Below are 14,857 nucleotides of genomic sequence, written 5' to 3'. Positions count from 1 at the left end.
TAAAACCTTTAGTTAAAATATCTCTTAGAAATTATGCTATGATAATAATTAGTCAGTACTTAGCCCACTTGGGGACATATTATGTATGTCGTCATTACTCAGAACTGCACAGCACTCTGGAATTTCTCATTTCTTTGGATACTCATTGTCTCCTATCCATGTACTAACCAGGCCTGACACTATTTAGCTTCCAAGATCAGACACAATGGGTGGGATGCATTCAGAGTGGTATCGTCATAGATGATACTCCTTGTCAATAAAAAATATTTGCCCTCAGAGATCTTTCCACCCTGTATTTCAATCTACTGAAATAGGGAAGGAAAATGAGAGGCAACTCCTATAAATAATCTGTTTATTGATACAGAAAATTGCACACACATACACAAAAAAAGGCCTATCGAATTGATTATTTTATTATTATTACTTTTTATTAAATCATAACTTTGTACATTGATGCATTTAAGGGGTTCAGGGTACTTCTTCAATATACAATGTGAAATGCTTACATTGAACTAAGTAATACATCCATCAAAATTATACTCATTTCTTAATAGTTTTGAAATGTACCATTGCATCATGCACATTAGGTGAAGTCCTCCCAAATACCCTCTCATCTCCCCTCCCCTCTCTCTCCTCTTCCCTTCTATTTTTTGGACTATAGTTAAGTTTTGCCATTCATATGAGTGTGTAGGTGATTATATATTGATTTCATAGTAGTATTGAGTACATTGCATACTTCTTTTTCCATTCTTAAGATACTTTACTAAGAAGAATATGTTCCAGCTCCATCCAGGTAAACATAAAATATGTGATGTCTCCATCTTTTTATGGCTGCATAGTATTCCATGGTGTATATATACCACAATTTGTTAATCCATTCATGGGTTGATGGGCACTTGGGCTGTTTCCACGTCTTGGCTATTATGAATTGGGCTGCAATAAATATTCTGGTGCAAATGTCTTTGTTGTAGAATAATTTTTTATCATCTGGATATATATATCTATATATATATATCAATATCTATCTATCTATCTATCTATCTATATATATATATAATCTTGGTAAAGGAGTTGCAGGATCCAATGGTAGGTCTACTTTTAGTTCCTTGAGTGTTCTCCAAACTTCTTTCCAAAAAGGCTTCATATTAGCTTGCATTCCCACAAGCAGTGTAGAAGTGTTCCCTTCTCTCCACATCCACGCCATCTGTAGTTTTGGGATTTTGTGATGTGAGCCAATCTTACAGGAGTTAGATGATATATCAAGTGGTTTGATTTGCATTTCTCTGATGATTAAGGATGAAGAGCATTTTTTGATATGTATGCAGGCCATGCTCCTGTCTTCATCAGAGTAGTTTCTGTTTAAGTCTCATGCCCACATAGAAATGGGGTTATTTGTTCTTTTTTATTGATTAGTGTGAGTTCTCTGTATATTCTAAGTTATCAGACCATTGTCAGAAGCATAACCTGCAAAAATCTTCTCTCATTCTGAAGGTTGTCTATTTGCTTTACTTACTGTACTCGTGGCTGTGCAAAAGGTTTTTAGTTTGATCAGATCCCAGTAATGTATTTTGGCTATTGCTTCAGTTGCCTAGGGGGTCCTCCACATAAAATATTCTCCCAGGCTGATTTCTTCAAGTGTTTTCCCTGCACTCTTTTCTAGTATTTTTATAGTTTCATGTCTTAAGTTTAAATCTTTTATCCAGTGAGAATCAATTTTTGTTAATGGTGAAAGGTGGGAGTCTAGTTTCAGTCTTTAACAGGTCACCAGCCAGTTCACCCAGCACCATTTGTTAAATAGAAAGTCTTTCCCCCACTGAATATTTTTGATAGGTTTGTCAAAGATCAAATGACAATAAGTAGCTGGGTTCATCTCTGGGTTTTCTATTCTGTTCAATAAATCTACTGCTCTGTTTTTGTGCCAATACCATGCTGTTTGAAGTCTGGTAACTTGATACCTCCTGATATATTCTTATTTCTGAGTAATATATTTGCTATTCGAGGTTTTTTCTGATTCCATATAAAATGAAGTACTATTTTTTTAAGTTCTTTAACGTATGACAATGGTGCTTTAATAGGAATTGCATTAAATCTGTAGATTACTTTGGGTAGTATGGACACTTTAACAATGTTGATTCTTCCCAGCCATGAGCATGGCATGTTTTTCCATTTGTTAACATCTTCAGCTATTTCTTTTCTCAGAGTTTCATAGTTCTCTTTATAGAGATCTTTCACATCCTTTGTTAGGTAAATTCCCAGATACTTCATCTTCTTTGGCACTACTGTAAAAGGAATAGAGTCCTTGACTATATTTTGAGCTTGACTATTGTTGGCATGTATAAAAGCTACTGACTCGTAAGTATTGATTTTGTATCCTGAGATGCTACTGTATTCCTTGATCACTTATAAGAGTTTTTCTAAATTGAGTCTTATAACCACTGACTTGTATGTATTGATTTTGTATCCTGAGATGCTGCTGTATTCCTTGATCACTTATAAGAGTTTTCTAAGTTGAGTCCCTGGAATTTTCCAGGTATAGGATCATATCATCAGCAAAGAGTGAGAGTTTGATCTCCTCTGACCCTGTTTGGATACCCTTGATAACTTTCTCTTAGCCATTACTATGACTAAGACTTCCATTACTATATTGAATAGCAATGAAGACAGTGGGCATCCTTGCCTTGTTTCTGATCTGAGTGGAAATGTTTGCAATTTTACACCATTCAACATAATATTAGCTATGAGTTTGCTGTAGATGACCTCTATCAGTTTAAGAAATGTCCCTCCTATGCCTATTTTCTTAAGTGTTCTGATCATGAAAGGATGCTGGATATTATTAAAGCTTTTTCTGTGTCAATTGAGAGAATCATATGGTCTTTGTTTTTTATTTTATTGATGTGATGTATTATATTTATAGATTTACATATGTTGAACCAACCTTGTAACACTGGAATAAAACCAACTTGATCATGGTGTATAATTTTTTTGATGCGTTGTTGAATTCTGCTTGCTAAGATCGTATTGAATATTTTTACATCAATATTCATTAATGATATTGGTCTATAATTTTCTTTCTTTGTTGGATCCTTTTCTGGTTTGGGGATCAGGGTGATATTTGCTTCATAGAATGTGTTGGGAAGCATTCCTTCTTTTTCTATGCTTTGGAAAACATTGTATAACATAGGTACTAGGTCCTCTTGAAAGGTTTTGTAGAATTCAGATGTGAAGCCATCTGGTCCTGGACATATCTTTGGGGAGATTTAGTATTGTTGATGCTATTTCAGTGATTGATACAGGTCTATTGAAGATTTCTAATTCTTTCTGGTTGAGTCTAGGAAGATGGCATGCTTCCAGGTATTGGTCCATTTCCTTCAGATTTTCATTTTTCTAGGAATAGAGATTTTTGTAGCAATCATTGAGGATTTTTTGAATTTCTGAAGTATCTGTTGTTATTTCTTCTTGATCATTTCTGATAGACAATATTAGAGATTTTACTTTTCTATTTGTGGTTAGGTTGGCCAAAGGTTTATCAATTTTGTTAATCTTTTCAAAAAACCAACTTTTCATTTTGTTGATCTTCTGAATGATTCTTTTGTTTTCAATTTCATTTAATTCTGCCCTAATTTTGGTTATTTCTTTTCTTCTGCTGGGTTTGGGATTGCACTGTTCTTCCTTTTCTAGTTGCTTGAGATGATCCATTAAGTTGTTGGCTTCCTCTCTTTCTTAATGAAGTCTTCCAATACTATAAATTTCTCTCTTAGGACTGTCTTTGCAGTATCCCATGAGTTTTAATAATTTGTGTCTTTGTTATCATTTTGTTCCAAAAATTTGGTGATTTCTTTCTTAATCTCATCTTTGACCTAGCTATCACTCAGTCTAAGAATATTTAGTTTCCATGACTTTGTTTGAGTAGGAGGATTCCTGTTGCTGTTGAGTTCAACATTTATTCGATGGTGGTCTGAGAAGATATAAGGAATAATTTCTATACTTTTAAATTTGTTAAGGTTAGACTTGTGTCCTACGATATGACCTATTATGGAGGATGACCCATGAGCTGATGAGAAGAATGTATCCAGTTTTTCTTCCTCTGCTCAGGAGCCTCTGCCAAAGTTTGCTTCCAGTCAGCCATCTTTCTAGAATTCCTCTGAATTGATTTTTTAAAATTTATTTATTTATTGAGACCAGGTCCTGCTCGGGCTGAAAAGCAGAGGTATCGTGATAACTCAGGGCAATCTCACATTCCTGGGCTCAAATGATCTCCTGTCTCAGGCTCCCAAGTAGCTGGGACTACAGGCAGGTGCCACCCCATCCAGCTAATTTTTCTATTTTTTTAGAATTTGGGTCTAATTTTGTTTCTCAGGCTGGTCTCGAACCCCTGGCCTCAAGCAATCCTCTCCCCTCAGCCTCCGAAAGTGCTAGGATTATAGGAGCCACCCTACCCAGCCTGTTGTCAATTTTTCTCAATTTTTTCTAAACTGACTGTGTCAACAAGTTCAGTCTGACTTATCAGCAAGTTCAGTCATTAAAACACCTGGAAATAATAGCCCAGCTGTGCTTTACCTGTATATGATGGTTGGCATTAGAGTTAGGCCCAAGTAAGGTAGGAATGTGTGTTTATAAATACACAGTGTAAATTGGAAGTAGATTGCCCCACAGGCGCACATGGCCTGCACATAAATCTGTGATCGTTTCATGATATTTTTTTTTTTTGAGACAGAGTCTCATTTTGTCACTCTCGACTAGAGTGCTGTGGCATCACATAGCTCACAGCAACCTCCATATCCTGGGCTTAGGCAATTCTCTTGCCTCAGCCTCCATATTAGCTGGGACTACAGGCACCCGCGACAACACCCAGCTATTTTTTTTGTTGCAGTTTGGCCGGGGCTGGGTTTGAACCCACCACCCTCAGTATATGGGACCGGTGCCCTACACACTGAGCCACAGGCCCTGCCCGATTCTTTCATAATTTAATGGTGCAACATTTCCTCCAGAAGAAACAAAGCTCAGAGGACAGGACCAAGACAGTGTTCAGCACAGCCTCATGGCAGTGCTCTAAGTCCAGTCCCACAAACCTGAGAGCTCCCAATAAACAGCAAAGCTACCCACTTTTCAAAGAAAAATCAGAAATTTGATATTGAGAACAGAAATATTCTTGAGGTGGTTACAAAAAATATAGAATTTATAATATAGGGTAATATAGATATCATTTAAATATAGTTTATAATTTAAATTTAATTAACCAAAAATGTGAGAGCAATTATATAAACAAGATTTACCACATTCCTTCCTTTTTTGTTGTTTAACTAAAATTTTTTTTAATTTTTTTTTATTAAATCATAGCAGTGTACATTAATACTATCATGGGGTACAGTGTACTGTTTCTGTATACAATTTGAAATACTTTCATCCAACTGGTTAACATAGCCTTCATGTCTTTTTCTTAGTTATTGTGTTAAGACATTTATATTCTACATTTAGAAAGATTCACATGTACCCTTATAGGATGAACCATAGGCGTGATCCCACCAATCACCCTCCCTCCACCCACCCTCTTCTCCCCTCTCTCTCTCCATATTCCTGTGCTAAAATTGTTTAACTAAAATTGCTATGAAGGAAGAAAACGGGTGGAAGAATTTTACTCCTGCTCCCTGCAGGGGCAACTCCCCCTACCATATGAGCACAGACCTCCTCCTGCAGCACACACAGGTTGAATCTCACCGACCACCTCCTGCGGCACACACACAGGTTGAATCTCACCTACTGTACCAGCGCAGACTGTCTCCTACAGCACTTGCTGGTTGCCTCTTACAAGAGGTTAATTACAGGAGGTAGTCACCTGACAAGTATCATGTTATCTGAAACTGGAAGACAGGCAAGGGAATAGATTAACAAAAAAAGAGGGAGAAGAAACAGAAACCAACATCTTTTAACATTATATATAAAAGAATATTTATTTAAAGACACACACACACAAAAACCAGAATGTGATTAATAGCCTTATTAATGCCTTTGTCACAGTTATGTAGAAGGTGATCCCGGACTGGGAGAGGACCTGAGGTAAGACTTAAGTCCCTGGTAAAAGGAAAAAATAAATAAATAAAAGAGATAATATTGAAGAGTGAGAGATAAAAGGGCATCAAAGACAATCTTGGAGGACTGAATGAGACTGTATACTGGTAAGACAGGGGTCACTCTGGCACCTCCCAACCATTATAAGGTGGCACGAAAAGGGTCATGCGAGAGGAGCCCTGTGTTTTTCATTTGAGCAAATCAATAAACCAACCAAATGCACATGATGAACTCTTTAAGGTGAGTCTGTGGATATCCTGAAGGTCACTAATTTCCTAGTTTATTTCACTGCTTTCTTCACATTTGGGGTATAGCACCAAGCTTGGTATACTTCCTCCCTTCCCTCTCTCCTTCTGCCCTGGACACACACACACACACACACACACACACGTGTTCCACGCTTGTGCTGTCCCCTTGTACTCCTGAGGCTAATTCTGAACTGTATGTAGTGCAGGTGCAGGGGACAGGGGCCTTTGGAGAATCTCCTCTGTCTTCTTATAGCAACTCTTAAGCCAAGACTGTTTTCTGCAACTTCTTTCTAGGATCTCAATGAATTTGTGTTTGTGTGTGTGTGTGTGTGTGTGTGTGTGCGTGTTTTTGCCAGATACCCCTATGTTCCATAGGCATTTTGTAGTGCTTTTTTAAGGAAAAAGAAAATTAAGCTGTGATCATTGTCAAAGTCTTTATCAAGGCAAAGGGAACAAATTAGTGGTACTACTATTCCAGGAAAGAATTTTGCCAACCTTTAAAGTATCTCTTGAGCTTAAGCATGGAGCAGATATGAAATGAACTTGTCTATGAGAAGAGAAATTTACAAACTATAAATCAGCTTTAAACAATCATTTCTATTAAGCATAGCAATAAACAAGCTTGCTGTAAAGCTTTCTGGAACACAAACACCAGCGGAGACTGTCTGCCCTGGCATGTGGCTAAGTGAAACTGAGACTGTGGTCATTTGGCTGAGATCCCTCATGAAGAGACCCAGATGATATGGAACACTTCCTAGTTGAAGTTCTGCTGAATTAAATGTGGCTTGAATTCACAGACCCACAGGATATGTATTCTTCTCCAACAGATTTACTGCCTAGCCACCTGGCACCAGAGCACCAAGAAAAATGGAAAATGGGGCCAACTGTTAAAGGGAATTTTAAGATACAGAGGACTTCATTCTTGTGAGGACTTGCTTCTGCCTGAAGCAAGTACCCAAATGGTTTTCTGCCCTCCAAAGGCCTTTATTTAAATCAACAAAACTAATCCACTTTGGGGAGAGTTAGAACAGGAACAGAGCATTTAAATGCAGGAAATAAAGTAGATTCTGAAGATGCAAAAGAAAACAGAATCCAGGCAAAGGAAACGGAAGGTAAATGGGAAATCAGTGGAAGGCTGCAGTTCCAGGCATGTGGGTCAGGCTCATCTGGGAGCACATGGAACTTCCTGTGGGTCAGGCTCATCTGGGAGCACATGGAGCTTCCTGTGGGTCAGGCTCATCTGAGAGCACATGGAGCTTCCTGTGGGTCAGGCTCATCTGGGAGCACATGGAGCTTCCTGTGGATCAGGCTCATCTGGGAGCACATGGAGTTTCCTGTGGGTCAGGCTCATCTGGGAGCACATGGAGCTTCCTGAGCACCAGGTGGGGAGGGGAACATCTAAGACAAGGGAAGAGGTCAGCGACCACCTTGTCACTCACACATCCTGCTCTTCTTAGGAAGTCCCTAACATGGCCCATACTTTTACTTTTATCGTGAATCATCTAAAAATAAGAGTCAAAGGGAAAGGGAGGGTAAAATATTTGAGGAAAGTCAATAGAGAAAATATCAAATGACTCAGTAATGGAAAGATGTCCACGACCTGCCCTCACGCACACTCAGCTTACATTGCTTATATGGCCTTAAATTAAAAAAACACTGCCTGGCTATGAGGTGAGGGAGCAAAGGGAAAGCACTGCACGGAAAGTTGAGGACAAAAGGACCACTCTCTGGGACCTAGACTGGCCAGGTCATTTTAGGATGAGCATTATGACCACCGACCACAAACTGAATGATCACAACATCATGCTTCTTAATTAAACAACTACTAAAATGTGCTGATAAATTTAATCCTCAAAATTGTCTTTTTACATTTTTTCTTTGGGTTTCAATATTTATCAAAAAAACAAAACTTGGAGAACTTCTAGAGAGATCAAAATGTTTTCTTAAAAAGAAATAAAAGCCCTTAGATGACTAACCACATGGCTTGCATATCTTTCATCCTCAAACATTTACTGGTCTGCTTGTCTGTGGTAGGCACTGCGGCGTCCTGGGGGCACAGCCATGAACACGCTCTAGTGAGGAAGAGAGGTGCGTTCGTCCCTCATGGCCGCCACAATAAATCACCTCAGCCTGGCTGGCTTAAAACAATAGAAACAGATTCACTCACTAGTCTGGAGGCCAGAAACCTCAAATCAAAATGTCCCCAGGGCAAGACCCCTTTGGGGGGTCCTATAGAAGAATCTACTTCTGGCTGCCTGTAGCTGTCATCAGTTCTTGACTGTGGGCACATCAGCTCCCCCTCTACTTGGGAGAAGGAGAAGGGAAATCCTAGGTGACCTGCCCCCACCCTACTTGTCCCAGCCAACCTTGCCTCCTCTTCCGTGGGCAAGGGGAGAGGACCAGGTGGGCCTGGGGGCATCTGGAATTAGTGGAAGTGGGGAGCAGGGCAGGAAGTGGAGATGAGGGTGGGAGGAGACCTAGGACACAGGAGTAGACTCATGGTGCCCAAGAAGGAGGGGCATCTGGCATTGTATTTGCATGCAGTGCCAGGGCAGGAGCTATTGCATGTACCCCAAGGGGCCCAGAGAACAGACTGTCAGTTACCTATATTCAGATCAGGGATGTGCTGGAGGGTGTTGGCCTGGGACTGCTCAGGTCTCCAGCTGGTCAGGGGCAGACCTCTGTGCTATCTTGCTCAGAAACAATTACCTTTAGGTGTCTGAGGGCTACTTGCTTTAGCAGAAGGGAGAGAAAGATAAACAGTCTTCGAGGAAGAGAAACAGTCTCAATAGGAAACTAAATCTTATCAGTCTTCTTAGAAGGGCCTGGGGCAGAGGCTCTGTGAGCGAAAGAGTCAGAGTGAGCAGTCTGTGAAAGAATGAGCATCCACGACTGCCTTCCCCTGTAGCTTCATATTAGACGTGATCCCGTGGCTACTTACACCCCAGGTGTAGAGACTGCTAATCACTGTGTTCTCTCATGCACTCTCATGTTAAAGAGAGCCAAATCCCTAACCCCATGCCCTTATCACCAAGGTGTTACATTACTGAGATGTTACTGTTGTTTCTTACAATTTCCTAGCTTAACTCTCGATTCTACTTCCTGTATATGGTCTGCTGGGGGGTGGGGGGTGGATTTCTTGAGGTTTTGCTCAATTCTGTCTTGGTCTCCCATTGCCACTCCAGGCCTTAGCTTGCCTCATTTGTGCTGTGAGCAGAGATTTATTCATCTATTTGAGCTGCAGGGCAGGAGGAACAGAAATATGGGACTCAGGGAATAGGAACAAAGCTAAGGGCACCACAAGGGCAGGGCCAGGGCCTAGCAGGCAGCTACCATGAATATTACACTGCCTGAGCTCAGCCAACGCTGAGCAACTTCCTTTCTCTCTTTGCCTCTGTTTCCCTTCTGTCCTCTCTCTCCATCCCAACCTCCTGCTGATCTGACTTCTCACCATCACCCTTCTGGTGGGTGTCTCTGTCATGCCCGTTCTTATCTTTCTCAGAGAGGTAAGCCTGGGAGCCCAGGAGGGCCAGCAAGAGAAGGCCAGTGCCTGCACTGACCTCTAGCAGCAAAGGTGGCAGAGCCAGAGCCTGCAGCGGGGACAGCGGTGGGCTTGGAGCTGCTGTCAGAGGATGGCATTCTGCTCAGGAGCCATGAGCTGCTTAACCTTCTCGTGGCTCCCAAGACCCACTGCTGGTGCTCTTGGGAGAGGGAGGACAGGACATGGGCACAAATCTCTTTCAGCCTTTTGATGATTTCCGCCTGCTTGTGCATCTCAATGTTCAGCCGTAAGACATCTCCTAGCGAGGCTGCATCACCGACACTCTGAGATGTTGGCTCTGGCTGGGTGGCTGTTCTACCTCAGCCTCAGTTTCCTCCTCTTCTTTTGTCCCTTGCCCCACAAGAACCCTCGTGATGGCACTTAGGGTCTACTCAGATAATCCCAAATGAGCTCATCACAATATCCTTAATACAATCACAACAGTTAACATCTAACATAACAGTAACTTTTCTGCCATAAATGGAAATATTCAGAGGTTCCCTTGATTAGGGTCAACACGTGTTTTGGGACCACCATTTAGCCATTAAAACAGGTAATAATACATAAACAAATTTAGGCCACTACAAGAGCAATGAAGAAAACAAAGCAAGGAGAAGGGATTAGAGAATAACAAGATGTCATTTTCCATGAGGGGACTGGAGAGGCCTTATAATTAGGTGGCCTTGGAGCAGAGACCTGCCACCATGGGAGGGAAGTATTTCAGGCAGAGCAGAGCAAGTGCGAAGGCCCCGTGCCTAGCTGTGTGTGAGGAGGGGAGAGCATCAGAGAGACCAGGGTTGTAGAATCAGAGTATAGAAGGATATGGGCAAAGATGCAGAACTTGGATTTTATCATCAGTAATAACAGAAGCCATCAGTGAGCTCAGAGCAGAGAAGTGATGATCTGACTGACTTTTGTTACTGTGGCTGATATGTGGAGAATCAATGACAGCAGGAGGGCAGGGAGCAGTGGCCACTCAGAGACAACATAGCATCCTGGGCAGGACAACAGTGCCTGGGCAGTGGCGTGGAGGCAGTGAGGAATGAGCCAACTTACCTTCACAAGGTCAAACCCATAGGACTTGCTGAGTGAGTGGATACAGGTGGGAGCAACAGAGGATAACACTAACCATTTTTGCCTACGTAACTAGAAAGGTCAAAGTCAGATGAAATATGCAAGGTGAGGGAGAAGTAGGCTTGGCAACCAAGGATTCCATTTTGGAAACTGAAATACCCTTTAGACAACTGAGTAGAAATATTCTGTGGTCAACTGGACACAGGAGTCTGGATTTTAGGATGAAAGACACTGGTGAAGAACTGGTATGTAAAATTACCACGAAGTCAGTGTCATCAGAGGAAGGGCCAGAGCTGAGGCTTGAAGCACTCTTAAATTCAGAAATCAGGAGATGTGGAGGAACCAGGGCAAAGATCTGTGGAGTAAAGCAGTGGAAAAGTAAAACCATGAAAGTCTGCTGACCGGGAAACCAAAATTAAGAAAGTGATTCAAGGAGGGTGTAATCAACTGTGTCAAAACTGCTAATATATCAAGTAAGATGAGGATTGTGAATTTGAACTGATTACTGGAGCAGTCATTAGGGGTCTTGGTAAGATCCTTTTTCTTTTAAATTTTATTAGATCATAAATGTGTACATTACTGCATTTATGGGGTAAAATTTGGGCACAAAATCCATTTGGAATGAGTTCAAAAGGGAATTTTTTTAAAAGGAATTGCATACAACTAATTTAGACAATGATTGAAATGAATTTCACTTTAAGTGGATCAAGAAATAAAATTATAGAGTTTTTTTTAATTTCAGAAAGTATAACATAATATCACGCTGATGAAATGCTTTAAAGGAGAGGGAAAAGTGACAATGCAATCAAGGGAGTGAGAGCAAGCGGGACAAGGCCCCAGGCCTCCCTGCGGACCAGCCTTGGAGAGGAGTGGGCAGGTCCTCCTAACGCAAGGGAATGTGGAGCACATGAGAACAGACACGGGCTGGCAGCTGTGCTGGAGAGATGATGAACAGCTCTTCTGGTGGTGTTCACTGCGCCTGTGCAATCAGAAGCAAGGTCATCAGCAGAGATAAAGGAGGGTAAAGAAGGAGGAAGCTTAAGAAGGTGTGGAACAACCTTCAGAGACCAACAGTCAACTGTCTAGCAAATTGTCTAGAACAGTTCTATCCTGTAGAAACATAATGCAAGCCATCTGTGGACTTTTGAATTTTCTAATAGCCAAATTGAAATGGTAAAAAAAATAAGCACAATTAATTATAATAATACAATTTATTTAATCCAACACATTGAAAATATTACCATTTCAACATGTAATCATTACAAAAAATTACTGGAGTATTTTTGACTTTTTGTTTTGGTGCCAAGTTTTCAAAAGCCAGTGTGCGTTTTACATTTCAACACTTCTTAATTCACACAAGCCACATTTCAAGTATTTACTTAGCCATATGTGGCCAATGCTCCCACCTTGGACATTGTAGGTCTAAGAAAAAAGAATTTGCAGTAATGGAGAACACTGAGGGACCTTAGAGATTGAGAACCATAAAATGAAGTGAAATTGGTGTGACTGGGTGTTCTTCTCCAGACACATTCAGAACATAGGTACAGACAGAGGGCTGGCCTTGACCATGTCCAGGCCGAGAGTTGCAAGCATTATTCAACCAAAGGGGTAAAAAGGGAAGGGAAGGTGTAGCAAGGACGACCATATGACTGTACAGACTGGCCACAGAACCCAAGCCAGGGAAGTTCAGACGGAGAGTGAAAAGGCGCTGGAAGCGATGGAAGTTCTAGCAGCAGTAGAGAACTGAGAACCACAGAGGTTACATAGTACACAAAGACGTCTAGCCAACTCCTGCCCTCTGTGAGCTGATATTGATTCTTCACATTTACTGATAGCCATGCTACTGAGATGCTATGTGATAAAAGCAACAACATTGCATACAACCTGTCCTATACCAACCCCATTACTAGGTAGCTACCCAGGTGAACAAAAATCATTTTGTCACAAGGACATTTGCACCAGAATGTTTATTGTAGCTCAATTCATGATTGTCAAATCATGGAAGCAACCCAAGTGCCCATCAACCCATGAATGGATTAACAAACCGGCATATGTATACTTTGCTGTGGCATATGTATACTTTTTTCCTATTCAGCCATAAGAAAAGATTATGACTTTACATTTATTTTTTATGTTTACCTGGATGGAGTTGAAGCACATTCTTCTTCGTAAAGTATCCTAAGAATGAAAAAAAAGTATTCAATGTGCTCAATACTAATATGAAACCAATATACAGTTACATGCCCACATGAATGATAAAACACAAATATAGTCTAGCAAGGGGGAAGGGAGAAGAGGGAGAAGGGAAGGGAGAAGAGGGAGGAACACGGGTGGGATCTCACTTAACATGCACAATTGAGTGTGTTCAGCTGCCCCCTGGGTGGAGGGCTCTTCTACAACTAGGACTTTACCTTGGAAGTGAGAACAATGTAACCTAAAAATCTATACCTCATATTTTTAGAAAAAAAAGATAATTTTAAGAACCATGAAGCTTTAAGTCTATAGACAGCCATATTAAATGTTATATGCCTACATTAATAAGAAAAAGAAGAGGATTTCACCTTTGAGTAGGACCACCCAGGCAGGTTCCTGGAGGGGATGGAGGGTAAACCAGGCCTTGAAGGATGAGTGGGATTTTAACAGTCTGTGGGCAAAAGTGAGGAAAAAGCACAAGCACAAACAGAAAAGCAAAAATGGTTATTATTTCTTATAGTAAGATTGAAAAAACAGACCTTAATATTTATTGAGAGAACCACTAATTAGCAGGGCAGGTAGGCTATTAATAATGGTAGGTATTTAAAGAAAAAACTTTAACTATAACTATAAAACTTTAAACTATAACTTCCCTGGGGGAAGAAAGTCCTTGTCTGTTTTGCTATACAAAAGAATACCTAAGGCTGAGTACTTTATAAAGAAAAGAGGGTTATTTGGCTCACAGTTCTGCAGGCTATACAAAAAGCCAGGCACCAGCATCTGCTTCTGGTGAGGGCTGCTTCCTGCCCTGGCAGGAAGTGAAGGAGAGCCAGCTGTGGAGATCCCAGCGCAGAAGGCAATAGAGGGAGAAGGTGCCTTTTCAACAGCCAGCTTGTCTGAGAACTCCTGGCGGAGCCACTAGGGAGAAGACTCCCTCCTTACCTTGAGGACAACACCAGACCATTCACGAGAGATCTTTCCCCACCACCCAGGAGTCCCCACCACAAATGTCAGGGCTCAGATTAAACGTGAGACTTAGGCTAAAATCTCCAAACTATAGCAGACTTCATCATGAAATAAAGTCATGCCCCCGGACTACAAAGTTCACTAGAGTAGGAAAACTAAATGCCCAAGATTATTCCCAAGAAATGAATGCCCTTTCTTTTTGGTGCATCTCAGCCCTACACACACATACACAAACAGACTGTTGGTCTTGCCTTTAGAATTCTGTCTCATATGCTCAGTTCTCCTCTATGGAAATGGTCATTTATAATCGAAGAGAAGCAATATATTTACCTTTTATTCTCAGACTCTGGAAGAAAACATTTAGAACCAACTAAAATTAGAGTAGGTGAGATTAAAAAGACTTCAACTACTATAAACACTTCTTAAAATAGTAGCTATATTCTCACTTCACAGACCCAGTTTATAATTCTTTTTGAAAATAAGCTGCACACATACACTGTAATCTTTTTTTCTAAATGTGATGTTGTTTCTATTAAAATTCTAAAGGAAATTAGCATTTCATGTTACATTGATTCTCAATACCATCATCATGGAACAAGAAATTTAGTTTTTCCTAAAAACACTAACATTGTTGCAAAAAAAAAAAAAATAGAAAGAGGAAGAAAAGAAGGAGGGAGAAGAAAGAATCTCCCTCCCTTTTCCCACCTTTCAATGGTCAAAATGATCAGGGAAATCTGACAGGATACCCATTCCCTCCTGTTATTCACCA

The sequence above is a fragment of the Otolemur garnettii genome, unplaced genomic scaffold (genome assembly GCF_000181295.1).
Source record: "Otolemur garnettii isolate 467f Iridium unplaced genomic scaffold, OtoGar3 scaffold00182, whole genome shotgun sequence".
In the NCBI taxonomy this organism is placed as follows: domain Eukaryota; kingdom Metazoa; phylum Chordata; class Mammalia; order Primates; family Galagidae; genus Otolemur; species Otolemur garnettii.
The sequence above is the reverse complement of the archived record's forward strand: the minus strand, read 5'-3'. Positions refer to the sequence as shown.